The sequence below is a fragment of the Tenrec ecaudatus genome, chromosome 8 (assembly GCF_050624435.1).
Source record: "Tenrec ecaudatus isolate mTenEca1 chromosome 8, mTenEca1.hap1, whole genome shotgun sequence".
NCBI classification, from domain to species: domain Eukaryota; kingdom Metazoa; phylum Chordata; class Mammalia; order Afrosoricida; family Tenrecidae; genus Tenrec; species Tenrec ecaudatus.
In genome coordinates this window covers 126,805,508-126,832,618 of record NC_134537.1, presented here as the reverse complement: position 1 = coordinate 126,832,618, position 27,111 = coordinate 126,805,508, and positions in this window count along the sequence as shown.

The window sequence follows — 27,111 nt, the reverse complement described above, 5'->3', positions numbered from 1 at the left end:
GGGTCTCTTCTCTGACCCCATCATTTGCATCAATATTTGTTTGTTTGGGGTCTTCTGATGCCTGATACCTGATCTCTTCACCACCTCATGATCACACAAAATAAATGTGCTTCTTCCATGTAGGCTTGTTACTCCTCTGCTAGATGGTCACTTCTTTAACTTCAAGCCTTTAAGACCCCAGACTCTATATATTTTAATAGGCGGGTACCATCAGCTTTCTTCACCACATTTGCTTATGCACCCATTTTGACTTCAGCGATTGTGTTAGGAAGGTGAGTATCTGTGGCAGTTACATAATCTGGTGCCAAAGTGAGACTATTAAGAGTGAAGAGATGGAGTTTAGCCTGTCAGTCAAATTGCTACTTGATGGCCTCATTTGGAGGTGCTATGGAGATAACTAACGCGCTAGAGGCAGAACACAGACACTCTGTGCTTCGCATTCCTGTTGACAAGCCACATGGAGCTATGCTGATGGTACTCAGAGTATTTGAGCTGGAGGAACCATGTGCAGACCCACACCAGCTCTAAGATGATTCCACTGCCACCGGATCCACCAGGCTTTCCACCCATTGGCCTGTGATCTTCCTGCATTCGGTGTCATTGCATGGCTGCATGAGTCCAAAGTGGAATTTATGGCCTAATATAGACATATGGGGGAATATTGGACTTATGGACTTGATCTGGACTGGGCTAGGATGTTTTCTTAATATTCAACTGCTCTTTGATATAAAGTTCTCTCATACACACATATGAGTGTCTTGGATTTGTTTCTCTAGTCAACCCAGACTAACACATCATCAGAATATGCCAGGTTATTAGAACAAAGTGTTCTTGCATTGAGGAGAGTACTTGAGTAGAGAACCAATGCCTGTCTGCTACCTTAATAATTAACATATAAATATTTGCATTTGTGCATTCCTATACTTGTACCTCTATGAATGTATTTTGCCACCTAGTTCTTTCCTCTTTTTCTTTTAACTTTCCTCCTGTCCCACTATCATATTTCACCTTAATCCGACTTTCAGTACTTTCTCTCGGCTACATTGCTCTTGATCAAACCCCACCAGGCATTCTACGCTTTCGTTACCATTAATTTAAATCTCTCATTGTTCCACTTGTCCGTGGCTTTTACATAAGCCACTATTCTGACTTATTTCCCAGCACAATCTTGCTCACAGGTCACACCACATTTTTATCCCCTTATCTCATTATGAATGTTCAAAACTTTTCTGACCTCTTAATTGTCTCTTCCTCTTGTATGTTATGTACTTCTTATAAAGTAATCAATCTTCCTCGTACTGATCCACAATAGTAAGGTGGAAAGAATAATAGAGTTCTGCATATCAATATCTTCACTCTTTTGGATTGCAAGTGATTCATATTGTCTTCACTAACAAATTCCATTAGCAAATATATTTTAAGTATAGTTTGAGATTTTGCCCTGGACTAGATTACCAAACTTGTGTCTCAATTGAATTTTCATAGCAGGCAATTGTCTGGTATGAGCAGAATAGTGTTGAATAATTTTTCCACAAGACTGAACTGCCATCTCAAAAGCAAGGCAGCAGCTTTCTTTGAGTGACGTTGTTTGTCTATTTTCATTGGCATATTTAAATTGCTTGCATATACTTTTGTCCCATGGTGTTATGCTAATCAATTTACACAGAAAGAATCTGCATCTTATTGTCCTGCTCACTGTGCTTTGTTTCAAAATAAATTTGAAACTTGGTGGGAAGTGTTGGACACATTCACTACATATAGACCCAGAGGGATTAGGAGAAATATATGGTAATCACTCTACAAGTGGAAACTGGTAGAGGTAATCTAGCATTGTATTTCCCTACTTGGTCTGATTTCAATGCATGTTTCTCATCCTGCAGTGTTTGGTTCAGGATGGTCAACACTGGTTAAGAAAGTGTTTGGTTCTAGAAGACCCAGTTTGTCCTAGAATACAAAGTTCTAGGAGAATGAGTTAATTGGCTGTAGATTGACCAAAAAATCCTGTTTCGTTTAAATTATGTCATTGACAAAGAATATTAACTATACCATGGACTGCCAAAGGAACAAAGAAGTCTCTCTTTATAAAGGGATAGCCAGAAAATACTTTAGAAGAGAGAAGGGCGAGGCACAGTCTCGCATGCCTTAATCAATTATCCCTAGAGACGGGTAGATGGTAGGTGGTCAGCACAAAAGCAGAAGACCTTCCGTGGGAAGGATTGCTCCAGTGGCTGAGCAGGAAACTCAATCATGGCAGGGAGTTTTGATGATGCCACAAGCAGTAATTTGTTCTGCAGTACAGGCAGTGCCTGTGAGCAGAAACATCATTCACTTGGAAAATTCCCACTATCCCTCAAGATCTTGTCCCTGTTATTGACACTGTTTAACTTGGCCCAGACAAACTACTTTATTTTAATTTAGAAATATAAACAAAATTAAAATTCAGCATTAGAAATTGTTTTTAAATATCAACTAGCACTCTTCTAAGTGATTTACAAATAAGAACTCGCTTTGTCCTCATAAGAAATCCATTGGAAATCTCATTATAATCCCATGTTTAAAACCAAGATAATTAAGGAAGGCAGAGAGAATTTAAGTGTCTTTCTCTATATTGTCCAGACACGGTTATCAGGTGGCAAGACTACTCAGGCATTTTGGTTCCAGGAAGCACATTTTCTCTCTCACTGTCATTGAGCTGATGCCGACCATTTAGCACAGGGTGGAAATGTCCCAGTGCGTTTCTCTCACAGTGACTCTTGATGGGATCAGAAAGTCCTGTCGTTCTCCCACAGAGTCTGGTGGTTTAGAACTACTGACTTTGCAGCTGGCACTCCAACACTAGGACTCCTAGAAGGCACATGAAGCAACTTACAAATGGGGGGTGGACAAAGAGCGCTAAAAGTCCCCAAAGTCGGCTTTGACTCTGCCGGCGCTGCAGCTGCACTCGATTGACCTTGTTGTGTGGGAGGTACAGCCAGGCTACATGGCAGCAGCTGCACGTGGAAAGAAGTTGCCGGGCTTGAGTTCAAGGCCAAGGCAGAGCTAGAAACGTATGTGTCAGCAGTTATACTACATCTTGTAAAGAAGGAGAGTGCCCTAGATGAACTGAAAACCCCAGGACACCTCATCCAGTCTGGGTTTCTGGTAGCTCTTGGATGTTCCCAAGCATTGACTCCACCGTTCACGTTCCTTTCTGAGCAGAGGAGTGTCAGAGTGGTTTCCATCGCATTTTCTTGGTTAAAAGATGATGTTGACCCCTTTCAAGAGGATTCTGAGCCATGGGTGTAGGTTACTAGAGTTGATTCTACCGTTGAATCACTTTGCCATACTCAAGAAACCATTTCCAATTCTAGGATGCCTCATCAGTTTTTGCTGCATCTCTTGATGTTTTGTGACATCTCTCGTTTTCAGGGTTCATCTCTAGCGGTGATTTGCTGTTAAAGGATAGTAACAATGCAAAACGGAATTCTAGGATTAACTGTACTGTGGAGGACTTCAGATGAAAATTCTGAGCATGCCTACACAATGTCCTATTTCAGGTGTCTCCTCCATGAAATGATTGTATTAACTAATATGAGAAATAAGACAAGCATAGATGATGATATAATATATAATATGGTAAACATCTATTTTAGAGAGATAGATGTAACCTATATTATATCTATGAGATATAGATATAATATAATTATATATTATATATCTTTTAACAAATAGGATATTTATATATATAGAGAGAGAGTGTATATATATATATATATATATATATATATATATATATATATATATATATAGAGAGAGAGAGAGAGAGAGAGAGAGAGAGAGAGAGAGAGCGCTTCAAAAAGTCCATGGAAAAATTCCATGATCTTTTAATTCCATTTTTCTATGAGCTCTCTTTAACCCCCTTGTATATGTAGAAATTAATAAAGAGGGAGTTAAACCACAACCAAACTTCTTGCCATTGCGTTGATGTAACTGCAGATGGGAGTACAAAGCCTACTCTTTCTCTCATGGAGCTGCTGGTGGTTTCTAAGGGCCAACAATGCTGATCGCAGCCCAGCACATAATTACTATTAGTGTCTCAGGGCTCCTAGAGAGAGAGAGTTAGACTGGGATAATTAAGGATTAGTCCGGGAGTGTTCCATAGTGAGGGCATTCCATTGCTAATGAAAAGGGTGGATGTTTTAGTCTACCCAGGATTCCCTCAGAAGAAAGGCTGGGCGGTCTTCCAAAAGACAAGGCTGTGGAAACGACATGGAGCACAGTTTCACACTGACTCACACAACGTGGTAGAGTCAAAGTCAACTGGATGCTCACTGGTTTTACTGGATGTGAGTTGGCTGATCGGTTTGTGTTGGAAAACATTCCAGGAGGTGATGGAATCCACTCCACAAATTCTTGTTCTAAGAATGATTTTCTCTTCCATATCCACTGCCCGGCACAACCTAGGTTGCAAACTTTCTTGGGGAAAAAAAATCTTTAAAATGCCCCATCTCAATTCATAAGGCAGTCCTGTTCACGTTCACTGGCCACTGACTTGATTGTTGGTGGTTGTTTTTCTTAACATAAAATAATGTCCTCCAGATATGCCTCTACAGTCTTTTCTTCATTTGCTAACTTCTCAAGTCACTAGATCCATCTATACCCATTTTACAAAAGTTTTCTTCTGCCTCACAGAAAATGTCGCCTCCCTTCCACACGTCAAATCTCTCCCCTACCCTTCACTGTAACGACCACTGCTTTCCTGCTTCCTCTAATACCTACCACCGTTTCCTGCTAACGGGCCCTGTCCTCTTATTGCTTCATTTCATAACACCTTTTTCAGCAACAGAAAGCAAACTGATCACCAAAGACGTCTCCTTCAATTTTATCATCTCTTGTTCCTCTTCTTCATGGGATCTGGCTTTCCTTCTCCTCTTAATTGGATCTCCTCTTAGAAGTCACAAGTTTTGCCTAGGTCAAAGCCAAATGATCTTCAAACAATTCTCATCCTTTTAAACCTATTTGTATTTGGTGACGCTCTCGACCAATTATTTATTCTCAAAACACCCTCTTCATAGTCGCTACTGAAAACTCTCCATTGTGACTTGAGGTAGTTAGTTTATTGTGCCAACCTGGCTGATAAACACATGTGGGGTTAATTGAAGGGCAGAGGGATAAATGGCTTGGTGAGCCTCGCCTTTCTAGTTCCCGGGTCTCTTGCTTTGTGATGGTCAGACCAGAGTGCAGCTGTCTTAGCCAGTTCCCTGCTTCAGCTGGCAAGGCTCACTTCCTGCAAGACTCCCCCAAGGAGAAACCACATGAAACTGCCCCAATGCAGCCCTGGGTGCTTGCTGGAGCAGCCATGTGGAGACCTCTGCCAGCGCTGAGATGCTTACCCGCTCACTGATTCAGCGTTCCTCCGACAGGTGGTGTCCTTGCATGTGTTTTATAAGATAGAGAAGGACTTTGTGGATTGGTGTTGGACATTTGGGTTAATGGGTTAATGTTAGACTTGTGGGCATGGGCATCACTGGGTTGGGATGTTTTCTTGATGCACACTTAACCTTTATATAAAACTCTCTCTTATACATGAGTGTCCGTGGATTTGTTTCTCTAAAGTGCCCTGACTAACATGCGACTCTTGACCATTCTCTCAACTGTATAAGTCCAGCTGATATGTTCATGAAAATTGATCTAAAACAAAGAAATTACCAGTTTTCTGAAAAGAGTGGTATTCTTTCCTATCTCTTCCTTTTTCCTCACAATGGTATGAATTATCTCATGGTCAATAGGGCCTACACCTCAGATATATGTATGCTTCTTTTTCATATCTGTTTTTGAGAAAAAGGGCAGAGAAGGAGCAGAACATACTGGGCATTCTGTCTAACCTTTAAAAACCGGCTTTTCAGGACTCGAGCACTAAATGGTGAGACTGAAGGGATCAATTCATGGTAGCCACATTTGTGTTTAAATTGACTAAGTAAAAGGCAGAAAAAGGAAATTCAGTTTTTGTTTTCCATCAGCATTACCAGAAATAGGTATTTTTGAGTTCACATTGTAGCACATTGGTTCCTGTATTTTGATGATACAATGTCACACATGATACCTTTGTAACTTCATCTAATTTTCAAAATTGGAACCAGAGTTTCCAACAGGAACAGGGATGGGACAGGCTTCCAATAGGATCAAGAGATGGCAAATAAAGTATTTCACTCTTTGTAAAAATAAAATTGCATTTCACACACATTTTACTCTCTGTAAAACATAAATAATCATTATAAATATCTGCCTTTTAAACTACTGGGTAAAATTCCAAAAGATTATAATTAATAACTTTAGCATAACACATTAATCGGGAGCCCACAAACATGTTGATGTTTACTAAGAATCTTTTTGTTATAAATTGGCAGCAATCCCTTGTTAAAATGTATCTCATAATTATTAAAGATTTCACAACCAAAATTACTTACATAGAACACCTAGTAATGTTTTCTTCTGGTTTAGAAATTGTGTTTGTTTTATTCAAGGTTCCCTGCTCTCCTGAGACAACGTGGATCAGAATTTCTGAACAAGCAAGAGAACAGAAGGCCCCTTTAGAGACAAGCAGAAGGTAAGTCTGCGGGACTGACATGTCTTCAGGGTTGTCAACTGGGACAAAAAGCCTCCTTTAAGCACACTGCTTGTTTGTCTTGACGAAATAAGCCACTCTCACTAAGCTGCTGTGTATCTGTAGCCCATTACTTATGTTATTAACCCAAGTGAATCAGCTATCGGGAAATGATTCCTAAAAGTATAATTAATCTACTTTACATACTCTCCCTGGTAATGCAAAAACCCCACGGGAAAAAAAAATTGGAAGAATGTGAGGATTGTAAAATATAGAATCTCTGCCTTTTCACTGCAGACAAAATGTTGCCAGCAGAGACCGTAACAAGCACAATGGGGTGTTGTGTGTGTGTTTTCCCCACTTCCAAAGTGATTTGTTTGGGAGCCCTCTTGTTCTCCGGAAGTCTTAATCCTTTTGAGCAGGTCTTACATGGCAACCCTTGAGAATTAGACTTGTACCTGGTTATTTTTCTCTCTCTCCTTGATATAGCTCAGCGCGTTTTCTCAATGGAAAGCAGGGCTTAGTAATTTAAAGCTTTTGAACCTTGTGAACAGATTCATTTAAAACCATATTCCAAAGGGTTTCTGCAAAATAAGAGTGTCTTCTACTAGGAAACTACAAAAGCATTTAAAATTGGAAATCTGATAAGTGTCCTGTTCATGATGTTTCTGAAGTAGCCTGCCCAGAAGATCCAGCTGCCAAGAGCAAACCGTTCAAAGGGTAGCTGGTGCTTTGAGTTCAGTGGGCTGTGCGTGTGTCCTTGCCACTTCCCGGTGGATGGTTTGTGCTTATTTTGTTTCATTTTCTTTAGATACAAAATGCAGTCCAAATTGCCCTTAAGGAAAGAGCTTTTAAAAGTTATAAAATAACTACAAAATGCCAACATTTAGAAGTAATTTCTGATGAGTTTTTATATTGGAAAAACATGGAGTTACTCGAGCAGAGTTCTTTTTGGCCCCCTTTACTCAAACACAGTGTGCAAGTATAAGTCAAAAAGGACTGCTACGCAATCATAGAAACTTCTAGTAAACAAAACTATCAAAATGTGAATCTATTGTTTCTCAGTGTACTCCCCATCTAGGCCTGTTTCCACCTCTCTAACCTTTCTCTAAAGAACGCTGGGCTCCTTGATTTATACCAGGAGTTCTGGTAGTGTAATGGTTATTCTGCTGGACTGCTAACCCCAAAGCCAGTGGTTTGAAACCATAGCTGCTCCTCAGGAGAAAGATGAGACTTTGTACACCTGTACAGAGTTCCAGTCTCAGAAACCCACAGAGGCAATTCTGCCCCATGCTACAGGGTCACGATGGGTCACTCCATGACGTGAGGGTTTTTTGTTGTTGTTGTTGTTTTGATTGATTTATACCATGTCAAGTGACAGTTTTGGCAGCATCTTCCAGGGAGTCATTCAGTTATGTTCTTTCAAAATGTTCTTTGAGTTTTGAGAACAAAAACCAGTCTGAAGGGCAAGATCAGGCTATAGGATGAATGAGGTAAAATATCTGGATGGAATTACTGTAGGATGTCCATTGCTACCCCTGAAGAATGAGCAGGTGTCTCGTTGTAATGGGGGATACATTTCACCGTGAAACTTGCTTGGCCTTTTTCTCACTAATCCAGTTTTCTATTTCCTGAGAAGTTCTTCATAATAAGCCCTGTGATTGTCCAGGGCCCTTTGAGGCACTCTGTCAAGATTACCATTTGGAATTCCAAAGCCCGGTCACCATCACCTTTCCAGCTGACCCCACTGCCTTGAATTTCACTGGTCCCCCCAATCCCCTGGAAAGCTTCTGTTTTTATTGGGCCTTTTTTCTTCTGCTGCTGCTGCTGCTGCTGCTTCTTCTTTTTTGAAGTCACCTTATTGAGACTAAGACAGTGTGATTACTTAGAGAAGTTATCCGCAGCTATCCAGTGATCTCCGTTTCATGTTTAACTGTGTTTTGTTTGGCATAGACTTGTGCATACATGAACAGAAATTATAGTAACAATACTTCTTGATTTAGTCTCACATTGTTCTCTCGTAAGACTTAAAAATAAATGTTTGTAGAAGATTGGGGGGGGGCTTCCCTACTTCTTCAGAGGCTACAATTGCTGTGATTTGTCAGTGAGGGTGTTTTACATTCAGATGATTAGATCTGGATTCCCTTTATGTCGAAAACAAGTGATCTTGTCTTCTTTTGCACATGTTGACACTGAAAAAACCAGTACTTGCAAGAGTTTTTTTTTTGCTGGCCAGCTTCACAGAAGGGTGAAGGTAAAATAAAAAGATGTGTTTGTGAGACTAAAATTGTGATTTAATTGTGATATGAAATCGTAGCAACTCCTGTTGTTTTCCTTTAATAGCCCTCTTAGGCATTGTTTTGTTGTATTTTTTTTTTCATTTTTCCCTAAGGGCGTCTCTGAGAAAAATGACATGAGAGTCCTTTAATAAGCATTCTTTCAAGCACACGCACACATTCCTATCTACACAGTGAGTAATTAATCAAAACTAAAATAAAGCTCAGGGATGAGTGGTGTGTGAAGTGGCTTCCCCTGCATACAGGGTATCTCTCTTCCCTTGATCTCAATTTAGGTAATGGGGAGATTTTTTTTCATGAAGATAAAACAGTTAATTCAAAATACACTTTAATAATTTACCACCGTACATCTCCTCAGTAAGGGTTCTTTTGAAAGCGTCACTTAGAATTTTAGCTTTTTTTTTTTTTTTGGCATACTGCAAGGCAACAAAGAGCCCTAGAAACGCATGCTCCATTGTCTCTGTGGCCTAGATAGGAGTAGCTTATCTCAGTGGAATGGTTAGTGTTTTACTTAAATGCTCCTCCTGACTTGTCATCCGAACGTGTATCGTGACAAAGCACACACTGCCAAAAATAAAACCAAAAAAAGCCTATTGGTATTGTTCTTTTATCAGACGCTTCAAATAAATTAAAGTTTTAGGAGAAATTATCACTGAGGGAGTCAGGGTATCAGGCGCAACGCCCCTCGTGCTACCTACAGGAGCCATGGACGTGATTTCAAGCACTCTAGGCTGAAATGTAATCACCTATGCGGTTTCTGCTATTAAAATATATAACTCAATATGCCGTGCAGAAGCAATACTTGGTTCTCTGAAGCCCACTGTGGATGAGACTCCTTCAGGTCTCTAGCATTTCACCTTTGAAAAAGCGTTTTCTATGAAGGCCACTATAATCAACCATGCCAGTCTCCATGGTCTTTTAACACCCTCTCTTCCAACCTTTCTCTTGTCAATTCATGAGAAACACTCTTCACAGACTGACAGGCTCTCTAGAATGGACATGCAGTCTTTCATAGCTAATACAGACACCTGAATGTTTTAGAGCTCCTCTGAAAGATACCTTGAGCGGTGACATTTCGTATGACATCGCTGCTGTGCTGTTGGGACCCCTGCCTTAAAAACACACACATAAGCATACATCTTCGTGGGGGAACTAAAGTGATCATCTGCCCACCCCCAAGTCTTCCTACACCTGGCAGAACAGCGGTACTGCTGTGTGTTTGTTGTTGTTTTGTTTTAATCAACGAAAAGAGAAGACATGGAGGCACAGGGAATCCAGGGTGGATGATACCTTCAGGACCAAGGGTGTGAGGGGCGATGCTGGGAGAGTGGAGGGTGAGTGGGTTGGAAAGGGGGAACTGATTACAGGAATCTACATGTGACCTCCTCCCTGGGAGATGGACGGCAGAGAAGGGGGAGAAGGGAGACTCCGGATAGAGCAAGATATGACAAAATAACGATGTATAAATTACAAAGGGCACATGAGGGAGTGGGGAGCGGGGAGGGAGGGGAAAAAAAAAGAGGACCTGATGCGAAGGGCTTAAGTGGAGAGCAAATGCCTTGAGAATGATTGGGGCGGGGAATGTATGGATGTGCTTTATACAATTGATGTATGTATATGTATGGATTGTGATAAGAGTTGTATGAGCCCCTAACAAAATGTAAAAAAAGAAAAGGGAAAAGAAAGAAAGAAAAGAAAATGATTAGGGGAAAGAATGTACAGATGTGCTTTATACAATTGATGTATGTATATGTATGGACTGTGATGAGAGTTGTATGAGCCCCTAATAAAACGTTTAAAACAAAAAAAAGAAAGAAAGACAAGAGAAGACAAGAGGAAACCGTACCGGGTCTGTCCAAAGTACATGCAGCTGGAAGATGTCTAGATCTCCCCTGGCCCTACTTCAGCCAGATAGAGTGAGTGTGCTTCTCATCGAAGCTAAGGTTTCTCAGTGCTGCTGACAACGGCGTTTCAATTTCCCGACGCTATCCAGATATTTAAACTAATCCTAACAAATCCTAGGAAACATTTCCTAAATTTTAAAAAAATTTAGCAAATGATATATATTTTTTTTAAAACAATGGGACCTAGAACTAAATCCCAGGCACTTTCTCAGGCACAGAACCCAGTGGAAGTTTAAAGGAGTTGATAGGAAGAGGGGAAACTTGTAGAATCATACGTGGCCTGTCTTCAATCTGGACAAAGAGAATATCGTAATTAGTTCAAACCCACCTGGAAGTCAAAGTTGTCATATTTAGTCAGTAAGCTCCCCCTTTCACCCAGTCTTTTACAAAACTGAATACGCAGCCACAATTGGCTTGAGTCCGAATTGTTTCTATTTCCTTCCTGCTGCATCAACACTGATCAAAACAGAAAGGGGGAATCGTCGTCCTTCCCTGCATCAACCAGGTGCTGCAACTGATTGCTTCACGCTGTGACTCATGTCATTAGATGAGATCAAAGAGGCAGCAAACATTAACAGTGTCAAACAACATAGCAAGCCACTCAGATGGTTAGAAGTAGTTCTGTGTTTGTCGTCTTGTGGAACAAATCCGAATAGCTGACTACAAGGTTTACATTTCCTCTAGATTTGGGAGTATGTTGCAGACAGAGCACACGGTGCCAGGGAAAAGCTGGAGTTTAAATTTGCGCGGCACTGTGGTGCAGTTTCACTTTGCTCCTGGGCCCCTTCCTCCTGAATGAGCGGGATACTCTGAACCTACGCCCGAGCCGTAGAGGAACAGCGTGGTCGATTTCTGAAACTATCCGTCTGATTTCAGAGTCGTGGGGAGTGTTCGGGCTGATTGGATGCTCTGGTTGTTAAAGTGTGCATTGGGATTTGTAGGTGGGACCACTAAGTAAGTTGTCCATGTTTGTCTTTTGTTTCTATAGTCAAGGTGGAATTTTGCCTCACTAAAAACAAACAGATGAGTAAATTTTAAGGGCCTTAAGATGTATTTTCTTGGTATGAACTAACAGGAGCAAAAGACAGATGTTTGTTTTAAAAATTCTTCTTCTTCTTTTTTTTTTTTTGGTTGTTGCATTATTGGTTTTTACTGAAAACCTCAAATTGAATAGCATTTATACCGGGATGTCTGGTGAATGACCATCAAGTCAACTCGGACTTAAGGAGACCTTGCGCGGCAGAGTGAAGCATTGTTCGAATCTGCATCATCTCTCTGACGGTTGCTTGAGCCTACTGTTGCAGCCAGTCCATCAATCTGCACTCACTGAAGGCTGGCCTCTCTTTCACTGCCCCTCTCCTTTAATAAACACAATGGCTTTTTCTAGGGATTGGCCTTTCCTGGAAAGTCCAAAGTCTCGGATTCTCACTTCTAAGGAGCATTCTGGCTGGATGTCTTCTAAGATTAATTTGTCTTAAGCTAAAGGAACTTATTGGGGCTGTACCAAATCAGTAATGGCATGGCAGAGATGGTGATGTAATGCTGATAGGTCACTGGCAAACTCACTTTAAAACATGTTGGAAACACTTTCTGAAGTTTATATTTCAGTTTAATCTGTGATTAGGCTATAAAAGTTTGTCTTCACAGAGTTAAAAATCTGTGTTTCAAGGCTTTTAAAAGCCACAATGTAATTATTATTGGGCCCAGATCTGGACCATACTGTGCCGAAACAAACAGGGCACTACACAGGTGTGTGCCTGGCACCTGGTCAAGAGTCCCCTTAGGGCCACATTTGCACAGATGGAAAGCAGAATGCTTGTTGAACACTGCCTGTGTGGGTGACTCTGCCGATGGGAAGCATTCTGCTTCCCCCACGAGGTTGATTCTTGCCCCGGTATCCTCTGCCAGCAAAGTCCTGGCCCCTGGGATCCTGAATGTCCCATCGAGTGTTCTGAGAACCAAGGCTGCTGGGGAAATACCCAAGCAAAACTACTCACTTCATGGCATGGGCTGCAACCCACGAGTAAAGAGGTAAGAAATTGTTCTTTAAAGTACCATCAACAGAAGACAGGAGACAGGCTAAGGAAGACGACCCAAAGAAAAACATTGTCTTCCATTTAGTGTAACCGGTGTTAGAGAAAATGTCTCCTCTGAGATTTTATGGACAGTTTCTTTTTCCTAGTATGTGGGGGCTTTCTTGGTTTCAGTTTTCCAATCGGTGGGAAAACATAAGTGTAACTGAATGTTCTATGGAGTGAGGTTTGGTGGACTGGACATGGCAGAGGCCTGAGAACTGATGGGCCTGGGTTCTAATTCTTACTGCCTCACTTTCCCGCTCTGAAAACTTGGGAACATTAATAAATGTATCTCCTCTGTTTCTTCATCTGAGAAACAAGAATAATAATATCCACATATCAGTATTAAGGAGCCCTGGTCACCAGTGGGCTGAGCACTGGGCTGTGAACCTATTGTCAGTTCACCTCGATGGGAGAGCGAGGAGACCGCCCGCTTCCTTCAACATTGATCACCTTGGAAACCCACAGGGGTCACTTCTCCTGGGCCCCACGGGGACACCATGAGTCTAACACAATGCGGTGACAGAGGGTTTGGGATTCTGTGGGGATTTGAGAAGAGAAAACGTGACCACATTAGGAAAGCCCCGAGGTATGGCCATGATGTGCAACCAGGGACAGATGTTATCACTCAGGGTAATTGCTCCACAGGCGTGTCATGTTCTCAAACTTATTTCCACTTGTACTTCCTTTCCTAAGACCCATTAGTTAATGGGTAAGGTGCGATGTATTCAATACTCATATATAACATCATATTTAGGTTCACAGAGAATATCATCAATTTTACACCTCATGATCCATACACATTCTGATCAACCTCATTCATTGCTATCCCCTCCATAGCCCACCGCCCATCCCACCCACTCCCTGCCTTCCCACTCTCCATTCTGCCTTCTTTCTTCACCTTCTAACTTTGTCCACGGGTCAGTGTCACCCTTTGATCTTAAATGGTTGATTATCATAAGTGTACACCCCTCGGTAGTAGTTGCAATTCCTCTATGGTTTCACTGCAGAGTGAGCCCCTGTGGTGAGGTAGGTTCCAGACCCTCGGGGTGACTAAGGGCCATAGTTTGGGGGCCTTCACCAGGCTCCATCTAACCCCAAATCCCGGTCTCTTTCACGGTCCTGTTCACTCTTTCTCCACTCTATGCTGGCATCTGCTCATATCATCCTTTTCAGAGCACTTGGGAATGGTAACCAGGCACCTCTGGTCCTTCTCGTCTCAGAGTCATGGACACTAGTGTTTGTGTAGTTCATTTGACTCATTAGTCCATAGACTATTTATTTCCAGGTGGTCACCTATTTTCCTCACTCTTCCCATCATTACACCTTAGATGGCTGCTCACAAGCTTCTAGGAAGGACTCCAGTCACTACTGAGCGGAAGTAGGATGTGGACTTTGTGAACCACGTTATGCAGATGGATCGTGGTGTCGTTTAAGATTATGGTCCTGAGTCTCCAAGCCAAGTGCCTGGTCATGTCCCATAAGTTTCAGAACAACCCCCACCAGCCCGCTCATATGCTCCATCTCATTCACGGATATAATTGCAGCAAAGATAAAGGTTGTACCAATATCCTCTGTCTCACATACACAGACTGAAAATGGATGAAATTCAAATTTTGGTGAGGGAAAGAAAGAATAAAAATAGGCAAGGCTCCAAGATGTGTTCTTGTAGCTGTTGCAATTCAAGTAAGCCAACTTCGACCTCTCTGCTCATACCGTGGTGAGGAGACGGAGGGGGTGTTGAAAGTTTGACCTACAGGAAATGCAGCCAGTTGCCAGTGTTCTCTCCAGGTCACCTTTCTTGTTGGGTTTTGACTTGAGACCTCTGCTTTGTGGAAGTGGCCAAAAGTGAATGAGCCTGATCTAGAGGAGGGGGAAATGGAGACGGAAACGGCTCAGCTGGTATGGCTGGTCTCAGGGAAGTCCACAGCTCACAAGACTGTGGGGGTGCTGTTGGCTACTCGAGTCTCTGGTGAAATGTAAAGTAAGCCAGTTACTGATGGGTGGATTCTGACTCACGAATGACCCCATGTGTTTCAGAGTGGTACTGGGCGCCAATGGGTATTCAATGGTGGTGTTCTTTCAGAAGTAAATCGTCAGACCTTTCTTCCGCAGTGCCTCTAGAGCCACAAACCATAAGGCTAGTAGGCAAGTTCTTGTCCATTTATGCCCCACAGCTACTCCCGAACTGCATACAAGAGGCTCCATAAATATATGTTGGATAAATGAATTATTTTCCTTGGAAATAATAAAGTAGATATTCTCTAGTCTTGAAGCTCACAGGTGGTTTCTAAAAACCAAGACTGAATTTGGCTGTAACTACTTATGATTCCAACACATTGTGAGAATGCTTCCTTTCTATCTCCTCCATCCATCTGCTGTGTGCATCTATAGGCACAATCTGACCAAAAGAAGCATGCTTTGAGATCTTCTGATTGAAATTCTTCACAGTGATGGTTATTTGTGAGGTGTAATTTTCCCAGATCTGAATTATCTCTTTCCTTGTGAGTCTGACCACATAAGAAATGTCACACCTAATTAGCCCAGCCGTCTTTGTAGACCAGGGTTCTTTGTCCACCATTGACCTTGAGAGGTATTTTATGGGAGATTGTGGTTGCCATCCAAACATCATCTAAATGAACTTCAGCTTCCTCAGGGATTTCATCATCAATATAATATTTCATATTCATTTAATCACTCTGAATGTTATGAGATAAAAATACATTTTCATAGACAACCCACAGCATCCACACTCATCCCCCAACCCGGTATGGATCCTACCTCATCATAAAGGGAAAATATCCTCATATATGAACCAATGAGCAGCATCGTGCTAAATGGAGAAAATATTAAAGTTATCAAAGATTTCATTTTCATTGTATCCACAGTCAATGTCTCTGGAAGCAGAAGTCAACAAAAACAAATGATGCATTACCTTGGGAAAATCTGCTGTAAGACTTCTTCAACATGTTCAAAAGCAAAGATGTCCTTTGGATGGCTAAGGTGCACCTGACCCAAAACAGGATCTTTTCAATCACCTCACAAATAGGTGAAAGCTCTATAGGGAATAAGGGGGATGGAAGAGGAATTGATGCCTTTGAACTAGGGTGCTGGCAAAGAAGATGGAAAGTACCAGCAGTCTTCCAGAACAACAAACAAATCCATGTTGGAAGAAGTACAGCCAGAATGGGAAAGCAAATATGGGAAGACTTCGTGTCATGTGCTTTGAACATATGATCAAGAAGGGCCAGCGCCTGTAGCAGGACATCATGTTTGAAAAAGTCAGGGAAAAAAAACAAAAAACTCCTCAATGAATGGATTGACATAGCGGCTGCAACAATGGGCTCATACATAGTTGCAATGATGAGAAGGGGCCAGATTGGCCGGTGTGTTATTCTGTTTTACATAAGGTCACTATGAGTCAGACTGACTGAATGGAATGTCACAGCACAACAAGCCCGCCTCCCCCAATTACTCAAAGTTCCTTGTTGCACCAATTTTTATATGCCAGAGTTCAAATGGACACTAAGCCATGATGAAACGTGATTAACCAGATGGTATTTATATCCATTGACACCTGATTTTCAAGTAGTGACTATGATAACTAGTTAATATTAGAGTAAATTTTTGATCTGATAGCTTTCCACCTCTCTCCTTTCCTTTCCTCTCTCTTTTCCAGTGCACAGTGTTTACTTGGTTCACAGATGTTGTGGGCCTTGCTTTATCCATACACACAGATCTCATCAGATAACACCTATCAATTTATAAATTCGTGATGAAAATCAAAGAGACAAATTGTGCCATGACAGCAATATTTTAAAAAAGAGTTGAGTAACAACAACAACAACAAACAGATGCAGTGTACAAAATCAAGCTGAGTTGAATTAGCAACAGTGACTTCAGTTAAATTGCATGTTCTGAGTAAGAGATATTTTTGTACCTCTATGAAGAAAACCTCTTTCTTTATAACACGTATATTATTCAAGAGCCAAAACGAAAAGGCAACGGAAAAGAAAGCAAGGGAAGAACAAGAAAGCCCTCCCAGACACTGTTTATTGGGGTAAAAAATGTCAGGAGAGACGAGCTCAGTTTTCCAGCAGAGCAAAAACCTACCTTTCTAAAGGAGGGCCAGAGGATGCTTTTGAAAACGCTGCCTGCATGCTGCAACATTCATTTTAAATCGCTATCCCTATTATTCGTGACCGTGTCGAGCAGAACGTCATTGTGAATGGCATTATCACCAGGAACGGTTAAGTTGTTTTCATGCAAGATGTTCAAAATCTGCTCTGATGTGGTCAATTAGGGGAACTTTATAAAACTCCTTAGGACTAACAGAGGGTACATTATGGTGTGTGTGTGTGTGTGTGTGTGTGTGTGTGTGTGTGTGTGTAAGTTGGGTTCTCATGTCCCTCTGACCTCCATAGGAGGGGGGAGTCAGCCATCAGCTGGTCTTTCTCAGAGCGGCTCAAGGAGAGTTTCTACATCAGGGACAGGCAATTTGTGTGCTGGCTTCTGTGTGTGTCTATTTATACGTCCAGCGACAGATCTACCTATCGTCCTTTCTCTCTGTTCAATGACTTATCATGGGCACACTGCATGAACAAAAGCTCATGCGTGAGCGTGATCTTAGAGTAGATGTGTACAAAGTGCAAGAGGTCTTTATCTGCAGAATGAGATGTGCAAAGGAGCCTTGCATCGTAACTCCCTCTTCTAGATCCGATTTTGACCTCAAGACCTGCCTCAGTGTGGTGTGCGGTCTGTTTGCAGAGCGCCTTTCCTCTGGCCTGGAAAGGGACAGTGGGAGGTGGGTGGAGAAAGCACTTCAGCAATTCTTCTCTTCAGAATGGACAGCAACTCCGTGTCCCTAGGGACTGTCCCCTATGGCTTCTCCTCCCATTGCAAACCCCGCCCAAAGCAAAGCACCAATGTGCACTATCTCCCACTTCCGTGAACCATACACCTGCCCTTGATAAAGTTTCATGATTACAATCATATTGAATCCCAAACTTAAAAATCAAGGGAAAGTGGCCCTCAAAAAAAAAAAAAGATCTGCTTAAATGCTTAAGAGAAAGAGGAAAACATTAAAAGGATTTGTATGCCTGTTATAGATCACCACGTTTTAGACCGCTTAAATGCTCTCTATTTACCTTTAAGATGGATGAGATCTGTGATCATATATAAGCATATGGGGGAGGGGGAAGTGTCTCACATAGGGATTGATGAACAATGAAGATCTGGGTGTTGGTCTTTTTTAGCCAAATCTAGGTTTGAGAAATTTGCCTTAGAGAAGAAATTGGGTCCTTAAAAATCAAGGGCATGTCCTGTAAAAATCTGTTTGTTTTTACATGACATTGTATTCGGCTCCCGGGTACTGCAATGGAAATGTACAATGGTTGCCACTCCTCCACCTGGCCGCCATCCCAGGCTCCACAGGTTTTGCAGTGGCTGGTTTTTCAGAAGACTATCTCCAGGCCTTTCTTCCAAAGCTCCTCTGGGTAGGCTCGCCCATCCAGCCTTTGGGTTAGCATTCACCACGGGCACCACCTAGAAACGCCTTTAGGGGAAACCGTCATAAGCAGAACACAGCAGATGAAGGAATCTAATGGAGGCCCACAGGAAGTGCATTGGGAAATAAGATGGAGAAATGGAGAGAAGTCAGATTTCTTGAAGAAAATTTTGTTGTTTATCATATTTATCCCAGAGATGTTCAAATGGTCCCATGGACTGCTTTCAGGCTGCAGCGAGGGCAGTGGATTTTCATCCATGAGTCAGTTCAGTTCAGTCACAGCTTCTCTGCGGGACACAGGAGACTCTCACTCTTTACAAGGGCAGGGAGCCCTGTGTTTCTCCTGCACAGAGGCTGGGGCTTCCCTCTGCTGACGTTTAGGGATGCACCCACGAGGGCACCAGGGATTCTTTTAGAAAAGTAGGAAATGACCCCATTACAATGAGTTTTTAATCTGTTCTTTGTGTGTCAATTTGTATGATAGGGAATGGCACTTTGTAAGACTCGCGGTTCAGAATTGAAAGCACACAGAGCATTTTCTGACTTTAAAAAAAGCATAATTTATCCACTTATTCACTTCTGAAATATCAGCTTTTGACAAACAAATGTGACTGTCTGAGCCAACAGTTTATGGTTTCAGTAAAGAGCACCCTGGACAACACAATTAATGCAAGTCATAAAGAATTCAGCTATTACTTTTTCAGTATTTAAAAACATTGGAATAGATTTGTTTCATCATCAGAAAGCCACATCAGAAATAAAACCCCAGGGTAACCTGAAGTGGTGTCCCCATTTCAGTAGGCCAATATTCTCCATCAGAAAAGTCGGGAGACATGTTAATTGCCAAGCTTTGGGGAGGCAGGGGTGCTGCTGGCGTCCCATGGCCAGAGACCAAGCGTGCTGATAAACAATCCTACCAGGCATAGAAACTCCTTCTACAACAAAGAATTCCCTGGCCACAAAATGCCCAAAGTGCCAAGGTGGAGAATCCGGTCTTACGTTTATATTACTTCTCAAGTCCCTCATTAGAGGGTTACAGAAACAAGGAACATTGCGCACGGAGAAACCTTAAAGTCACGCATCCTTTGCATAGGAACAGGTCCTTCGCTGACCAATCAGAGAACCCAGCCACCTGTTGGTCATGTCATTGGGAGTAAGATCCAGGTGTCAAAGAGAAGAAAGAAAGGAGGCAGGGCCAAATGCGGAGTGCAGACTCTACTGGACTGGACACCTGGAGAAGACCAGATCCCAGTGAGGGGCCTGGAAATGGGCCTCCAGACAATACAATGGGAGCTAAGCCCAAGGGCATTCTTCTCAAAGGGCAGCGGTGCTGTGGATTACTCACCACCAATTGCTGTCTTTTCACTGGTAGCAAAGATTCCCCTTTTCTTTGCCCTTCCTTAGCTGCCTTCTTCTTCATTGTTCTGTGCTCACTCTTAACTTCATCTAGGAGCTCATGGTCCTTTCCCTTTCCCCAGGAGCCTCCGGGCCCCTCCTTGCCCACCCTGCTCAGCCTTCCCCCCTGCCAGTTTCCCACACTGGGGCCCTGAGTCACCACACTGGTCATGACAAATGGGAAGCGGAGACTGAGGGACTTGCTCTTGTAGTCCGGGATGTGTACAGATGTGCCTCTGTAAGCCAAGGTTATGAATACAAATTCAATTTCCAAAAGAAATGCCTTCATTGATCAGACGCTGTGATTCTGTTAGTGGGCAGGTTCTGTGTTTCTGTTTACTGGTGGTCACCAAGTCGGAAGGAGAGAGTAGATCTGCCCCCCTCGCATTTCTGAGACTATAAATCTTTTTGCGGGTACACTGCCTTTTCTTTCTCTCACAGGATAGCTCAGTCGGTTCACACTGCAGCCCAGGGCTTCAACCATGACACCGCTGGGGTGTGCAGTTCTATCGGTACACTCTAATACAAAGTGACCTCTCTCGAGTCAGGCCTCCGTCTTGAGTGAACTGACGTTTGGCACTACCAAAGTCAGTGTGATAAGGCTGATCGCTTCGGGCTGCTCTGTGGGCTGCCAGACGAGCCTGAAGCAATGCGCTCTATATTGCCATTGAAGAGCAACTTTGCCACCACGCATCTCGGCCGTGTCTGAAAGGAGCCTAGGAAATGCTGTGCTCTTTCACATAGTGTGTGTGTGTGTGAGTGTGGGTGTGTATTTGGTAAAAGAATGCTTGACTTTGGTGGGTGCACAATACCTGCCTGATTAATTAGCAGATGCCCAATGTTTTGTCCTGGCACCCCTGTCACTGTCATCCATCCCCTCCTTCGGTGCGCTTTCATGCTGCCTCTCAAGCGTGGTCTGCACCAGTGCGGACGCATGGCCACAGGTCTGCAGTGGGACTATAGTGCTTTCTGGACCCCAGAGTGCTGGCTCACTTCACACAGAGAGCTCTTTAGGAAGAGGTCCTTTGTACTTGAGCGTTGCCTGCATGCCCACCTTCAAGTGGGGAGCTCACTGAGAGCAACCCCATTAGAGAGTGCTCTTCAAGGCAGGGGAACCCTCCTTTTGATTCATTTTGTGTTTCGCTGCAGGGCCGAGCACACCCTAGAGACATTTAATCTATTGACTTGAATTGCTCTCTGACTCTGGACTTGGCCTCATGTGGACCTTCATGCTGTAAGACTCAGCAGGTCGTTGGAACTCATTGCAGTTTAAATACATGGCCCCCTGACTGTCCCAGTCAACTCCCCTCTGAGGACCACGGGTCTGCTCAAAAGATCACAGCTTTGACCCGAGGGGCACTTAAATAAAGGCAGGCTCTTCCTCTAAGTCTATACGTTGAAGGCAGAAGACGATCTAGGGGGGAAAGCATGTCACTTCCCTGGGGGAACCGATGGCAATATCAATGTACAACACTCCACCCACCCACCCTGGGCCAAGGGACAAACAACAGAAACATGGGTGAAGGGAGACAGCGGGTGGTGTAACTATGAAAATAAGATTAATTTATAAATTATCCAGGATTTACAAGGGCCACCCAAGCATTGGGGAGGGAAGGCAAAAAAGAGAAACTGATACCCAAGGTTCACGTAGAAAGAAAATGTTTTGAAAATGATCATGGCACCATATGCACAAATGTGCTTGATGCAAATGATGTACGGATTGTTATAAGAGCTGTAAAATCCCCCAATGAAATGATTTATTAAAATTTTTTAAACTACCTCAAAAACAAATGAATGGATGGAGGGAAACTATTAATTACCTAAAAAGAAGAAAGTGCCATGTCTTTATTCCACCAGGCTGGCCCACACTTAACTTCTCATGACTCACGTTCATCTCCCATATGCTCTAGCCAACCAAAACAAGTTTTTTATTCGGCTTCAAAGACTCATCCAATGTGGGGGCCCACAATAGCCTTTCCCTTTCCTCCTCTGCCCTCCACCCTCCTGTCCTACATAAATCCATCTCTATGCACATTTTATTGAAGACATATTCTTCCCTTGTCTCCCAAGTGTCAGGCCATATGCTCATTGCTCTGAATACGGAGGTGAAAAAGAAGGGCAATGTCACCTGTACAGTGTAAAGATGGAGCAAGAGCTTACACCAAATAGTCATGCTGATGATTACAAAGCACAATGGACGGAAAGGAATAAGTACCCAGGCAAGAGAACAACAAGAGAAGCTTCCTTAGAAGGCAAGATCCTGGGAGACTCTTTGGGAGACACCGTTCAGACTGAGAATCATAATCCTATGAGAGTTGAAGAGAGACCATTCCAAGACAGAGGGCAGCAAATGTAAGGCCGCCAATAATTTGCGACTAGAGTAAAGGTCGCCAGGGACAACATCTTTAGATAGTTCAATGTCTCATTGTCTATGGCCCACACGATGTGCCATGATGATTTCTCCCACCACCAACCCACGTCCTCTGGGCCCACGGGAACAGAGCTCTTGACTCCTTGGCTTCTTGTGGGAGGTTCCTGCCCCTCTCCAGTAACATTCTGCTGTGGAGGAAGCCCATGTATCTCCGCTCCTGTGAGATGGGGATGGAGCCTAGCTCACTTCTGAAGACCTCTTAGCAAAACAGCGGTGGTAGCGCTCGCTCTTTCTGTGCCTTGTTTCCACACCCATCAACCTTGTAGGACACAATCTGGGAGAGTCGGCTCTTAGCCAAGCAGAGGAGCGGAGGCAGTGGAGCTTTCCTCATGGGCTGGCAGGTCATGTGCGCCTTACTCCATTCCTACCTAGGCCAGCAGTGCTAATGGTCTGACGACTTATTCACATGTCTCTGCTGAGTAGAGAAATGACACAGCAAAGGCACATCTTGAAGGAGCCCTAGTGCCACTCTCAGATGAGCAATGGACTGCGAACTGAAAGGTTGGTAGTTCAAAGCCACCAGTAACTCCACAGAAGAGTCTATATGTTCCCCTAAAATGTCATAGCCTCCGAAACCCTATCTGGGGTCACTAGGAGTAAGAACTGGCTCTATAGCACTGGGTTTGGCTTTGAGGTTTGGGGAATCTTGTAAAACTGTAAAATGAAATAATGAGAGTTTTATGGTGAATTGATCAGGAAATATGGCTCCATATGATTTTAGTTAGAATACTGAACTATGATGTTTTGTATTACTCATATATGTGTTCTATTTGGACAGATAATATCTATTTATATAGAATTGATGGTAGCAAAAGTGTGGAAGGAAGAAACATAATATAATTGTATAAGAACATCCTAACACAGGGGAAGAATGCAGGCCTTGGGGCGCAAATCCAAGTCACTGGTAAATAAAAGAGTTAAAAAAGCATAGCACGAAAATCGGTTTCATAAAAGAGCAGTGTCCTGCAATTGCCTTGTTATGATATTGAATTCTACTTGAGTAAATTAGGACTGGTGTTCTCTTGTTTAGCTGTCATTAAAGAACTCAGTGGTAGATGTCAGCATCCCCAAGATCCCACTGAGTCTAGTGAAATCCTCCCCAAACCTCTTCAACAGGAAAATTTATAAGCTCTGCATGTTCGACCGTCTCAATGTGTGAAACAGACAGAGAGATCTGAGACGAACTATATGAAACTCAATTCCAATTTGTTTGTTTGTTTAACGATGTCTTTAACGCATTACATTATGTCACGTTCCAGCGCTATGGCAAATGACTTCCTGGGTCCAACAAAGAATGCATCTTAAGAAGCATGCCAGCTACACTGTTGTTTTCCTTGCTGTTTCCAATGGCAGGCACTTTGCCACATCGCTCCTGTCTCCCGAACATCACTTATCGGCAACAGAGCTCATTCCTGGTAAACCAGACCGGCTTAGCCCGGTGGCCTTCTCATCCTGCCCACCTCCGGCAGAAAACTCAAGTGGTTTCGCATTCTTGCATTGTATGTGGTATAAGCAACCCTTACAAAGACTCCAGAAATTTGAGTTCCCAGCAGGCTACTGGAAAGTTTGCAAGTCTTCTTTTTCTGGAAAGGGAAATTATCCTGGTCTGAGCTACATGGAGGTGGCACACGCTCTGAAAATAACAAGTGTCCTTCGTTCTCTTCAGTCTGCGGCGCGCCTCTGTCTGAGTCTCGGTTAATTCTTGGGAGCAGAAGGTGGCAGGGATGAGGAGAGAAACATCTCTTCAACCCAATCAATCTACTCATGTGGGAGGGGGCAGGTACTGCTGACTTCTGAAGACTAGTCAGAAGATGGTGGAGGCTGACTTGGCTGCCCCTGGTGATAGCCATCCTTCTCAACAGGAAGCCATCCAGCTACTGGCCCCGCACCTGAAAGTGCGCTGATGCTCCACACTTCATCTTTGCCTTCGAAATCTGCTGCTGAGCGCTCTCTTCCCACAATGCACCAGATGATAACTGTCTAGAAGGGAAGTGGATCCTGAAAGTGAATAAAGCATGAACCTCAGAAACTGTGAGGGATCGGATGTTTTAAGGTTAAAATGGAGAAACTTCTCTGGAAAGGAACAAACACAGAAGGTATCGCTACCGAGACCCAAATCGCTCACTTGACCTCCAGCTGCCATGTGGTTCTCTCCCTACCTGCACTCCTCTTGAGACTAGCCTCATTAGAGACTCTGCCAGTTTGGCCTGAAGTTCAACGTAAAGAGGAGCACTCTGTACCTCAAAGGAGCTCAAGACAAGAGAGAAATTCCCTTAGAGGATTGCGCCCCAGATAAGGTCCTGGGGGCTTGGGTTTTTAAGAATCAGGCAGATGAATCATTTGGGGTTCCCCGCCCAAATCACAGCTTTTAAATATATGTATGTCACTGGCTGTGTTAAATATTTAAAAGATCCATCTCAACTACAATACAGGATTAAATGGCATGCACACTTAAGTCACCAGAGAGGGGATGGGACCTTCAGGTTTTGATAATTCTTAGTTTAGTGGGAAAGTGATATCTTTCAGAAATAAACCCACTGGTGTTTTAAACAGCAAGGTGAGGGTTTTGTGTTTTTTTAAAGCAAAGACACAGTCCATTGGCAAACACGGGATTTGATCTCAAAAACAGAAGCAGTGCAAAGACTGCAAACGGGTATATGGCTACCAAGACATTGCATACGTAGAGTGAGAGGTTGGGCTTTGTCCAGGAGTTATCTATTATCTTTGGTGGTTCACAAACTACAACTTTTTAAAATAGCAAAACCTAGTTAGGAAAGATTCAAAAGGCCTATAATGTTTTAGGCCCAGCCCCAGTGGCATTGTGGGTTATGTGCCGGGCAGCTAATTGCAAGATCAGCTGCTCAAACACACCAGCTGCTCATGAAGAGAAAGATGAGGCTTTCTGCTCCCTTTAAGATTTGCACTCTTGGAAACCCAGTTCTCGGTTCTCTAGAGAGTCACTGTGAGTCGGAATCAACTCAATGGCAGGGCGAGGCTGACCCTACCATCACTGGTGGTGCACTGGTTAAGTGTTTGGGTGGTAACAGAAAGGATACAGTTCAAACACACCAGGGGCTCCATGGGAGAAAGGATCTAGTGTTCTGCTCTCTTAAAGATTGCAGCGAGCCAGGGGAAGGGAGTGGTGAGCAAACAACGCCATAAACAGGGCAACAACTAGGGAATTAAAATCAACCATGAGGAGGACATGGAGATCCCGGGGGTGCTGGAACCACAGCCATCTAGCTGAAAGAAATTACTAAGAAGCAGAAGAAGGGTGAGTATGATAGTGGGAAAGGAAAAAGGTAAAAGGAAGCAGAGGAAAGATCTAGGAAACAAAGCTATGAAAAGAGGTATAAACATAGATGTGTACTTATATAACTATAGATGTGTAGTTATATAACTATATTACTTTATAAAATAGAGGTGTTAGCATAGGTACATATATTTATATGGCAGTACATTGAGGAAGTGGATGGATTTTGGGCCTCTGCTCAAGCCCACCCTCAACACCAGAACACTTTGCTCTAACAACCTGGCATTCTGTGGTATTCACCCTCCTTGCATCATCACCGAAGACAAAATGGGTGAACAAGCAAATGTGGTGAGGAAAACTGATGGTGCCTGGCTATCAAAAGATATAGTGTCTGGGATATTAAAGGCTTGAAGTTAAACAAGCGACCATCTAGCAGAGAAGCAACAAGCTCACATGGAAGAAGCACACCAGCCTGTGCGATCATGAGGTGTCGATGGGATCAAGTAACAGGCATCAGAAGACCCCAAAACAAACATATTATTGAAAACAAGAAGGGTTAGAGCAGAGACCCAAAATCCATTTGTAGACAATGAGACATCCCCTCACAGAAGTTTCGCAAGGAAGTTTGAGTCAACCATGGTGAAGGACAGCACCCAGGACACACACAATGTTCCTCAGTTCCCTGAGGCTTCCTCACCCCCAACTATCTTGACCCCGTTCCTGCCTTTCACTTTGGGCTAGGCCAGAAAAGAGAATCCAGGGCAGATAAATCCCTCAGGAACAGAAATGGGAGTCGTAATATCAGGAGGGTAGGTAGAAGGTGGAGCGAGGGGGAGGGGAAGAAACCATGGGGGAAGGGAGACAACGGTCAGTGTGAGATATGAAAATAAAAATAATTTATCATTTATCAAGGGCCAGGAGGATGGGAGGGGAAGGGAAGGATAAAAGAGGAGCTGATGCCAAGGGCTCAAATAGAATGTAAATGTTTAGAAAATAATGATGGCAACATATGTACAAATATACTTGATACGATCAATGTATGGATTGTTATAAGAGCTATAAGACACGCCCCCATAAATGATCTTAAAAAAAAGATTACAGCCTAGCAAACTTCATGAGTCATTTATGCTCTGTCATATAGTGTTGCTATAATTTGGAATTGACTCAAAGGCATATGACAACATGCTGACCCTACTTTATTTCACCCAGTCTAGTAATTTACTAAACATATTTAAGATAATTTCAGATTTAGCTTATAGATTCTTATAAGCAATACAGTATAACTGACCCCAGCTATAAAAGAAGGCCTCCTTATCTTGCACGTCAAGTTAAACACTTCAATGTGTCCTTGCACATTGTTTTTCAGAAGGAGGGAACTCCAACAAAGTTTGTCGTGCCGTGGTGCCTTGTCGGTTGTGTGGCGCTGGAAACCATGCCACTGGCATTTCAAATACCAGAGAGTCACTCAAAGTGAGCCGATTTCAGCAGTGTCCAGACTAAGAACAGCTATAAAAAGGCTTTGCACTGAAGAGGCATTAGCCTTGGACAACCTATGGAAAGCATCAGAGCATCGTCACGTACTGGCAACCTAAGGAACAGAAGCCGAACACTGCCAAAACTCGTGCCAACGCAATGTAAAGAAAACAAGAAATCCTCACAACTGGGCT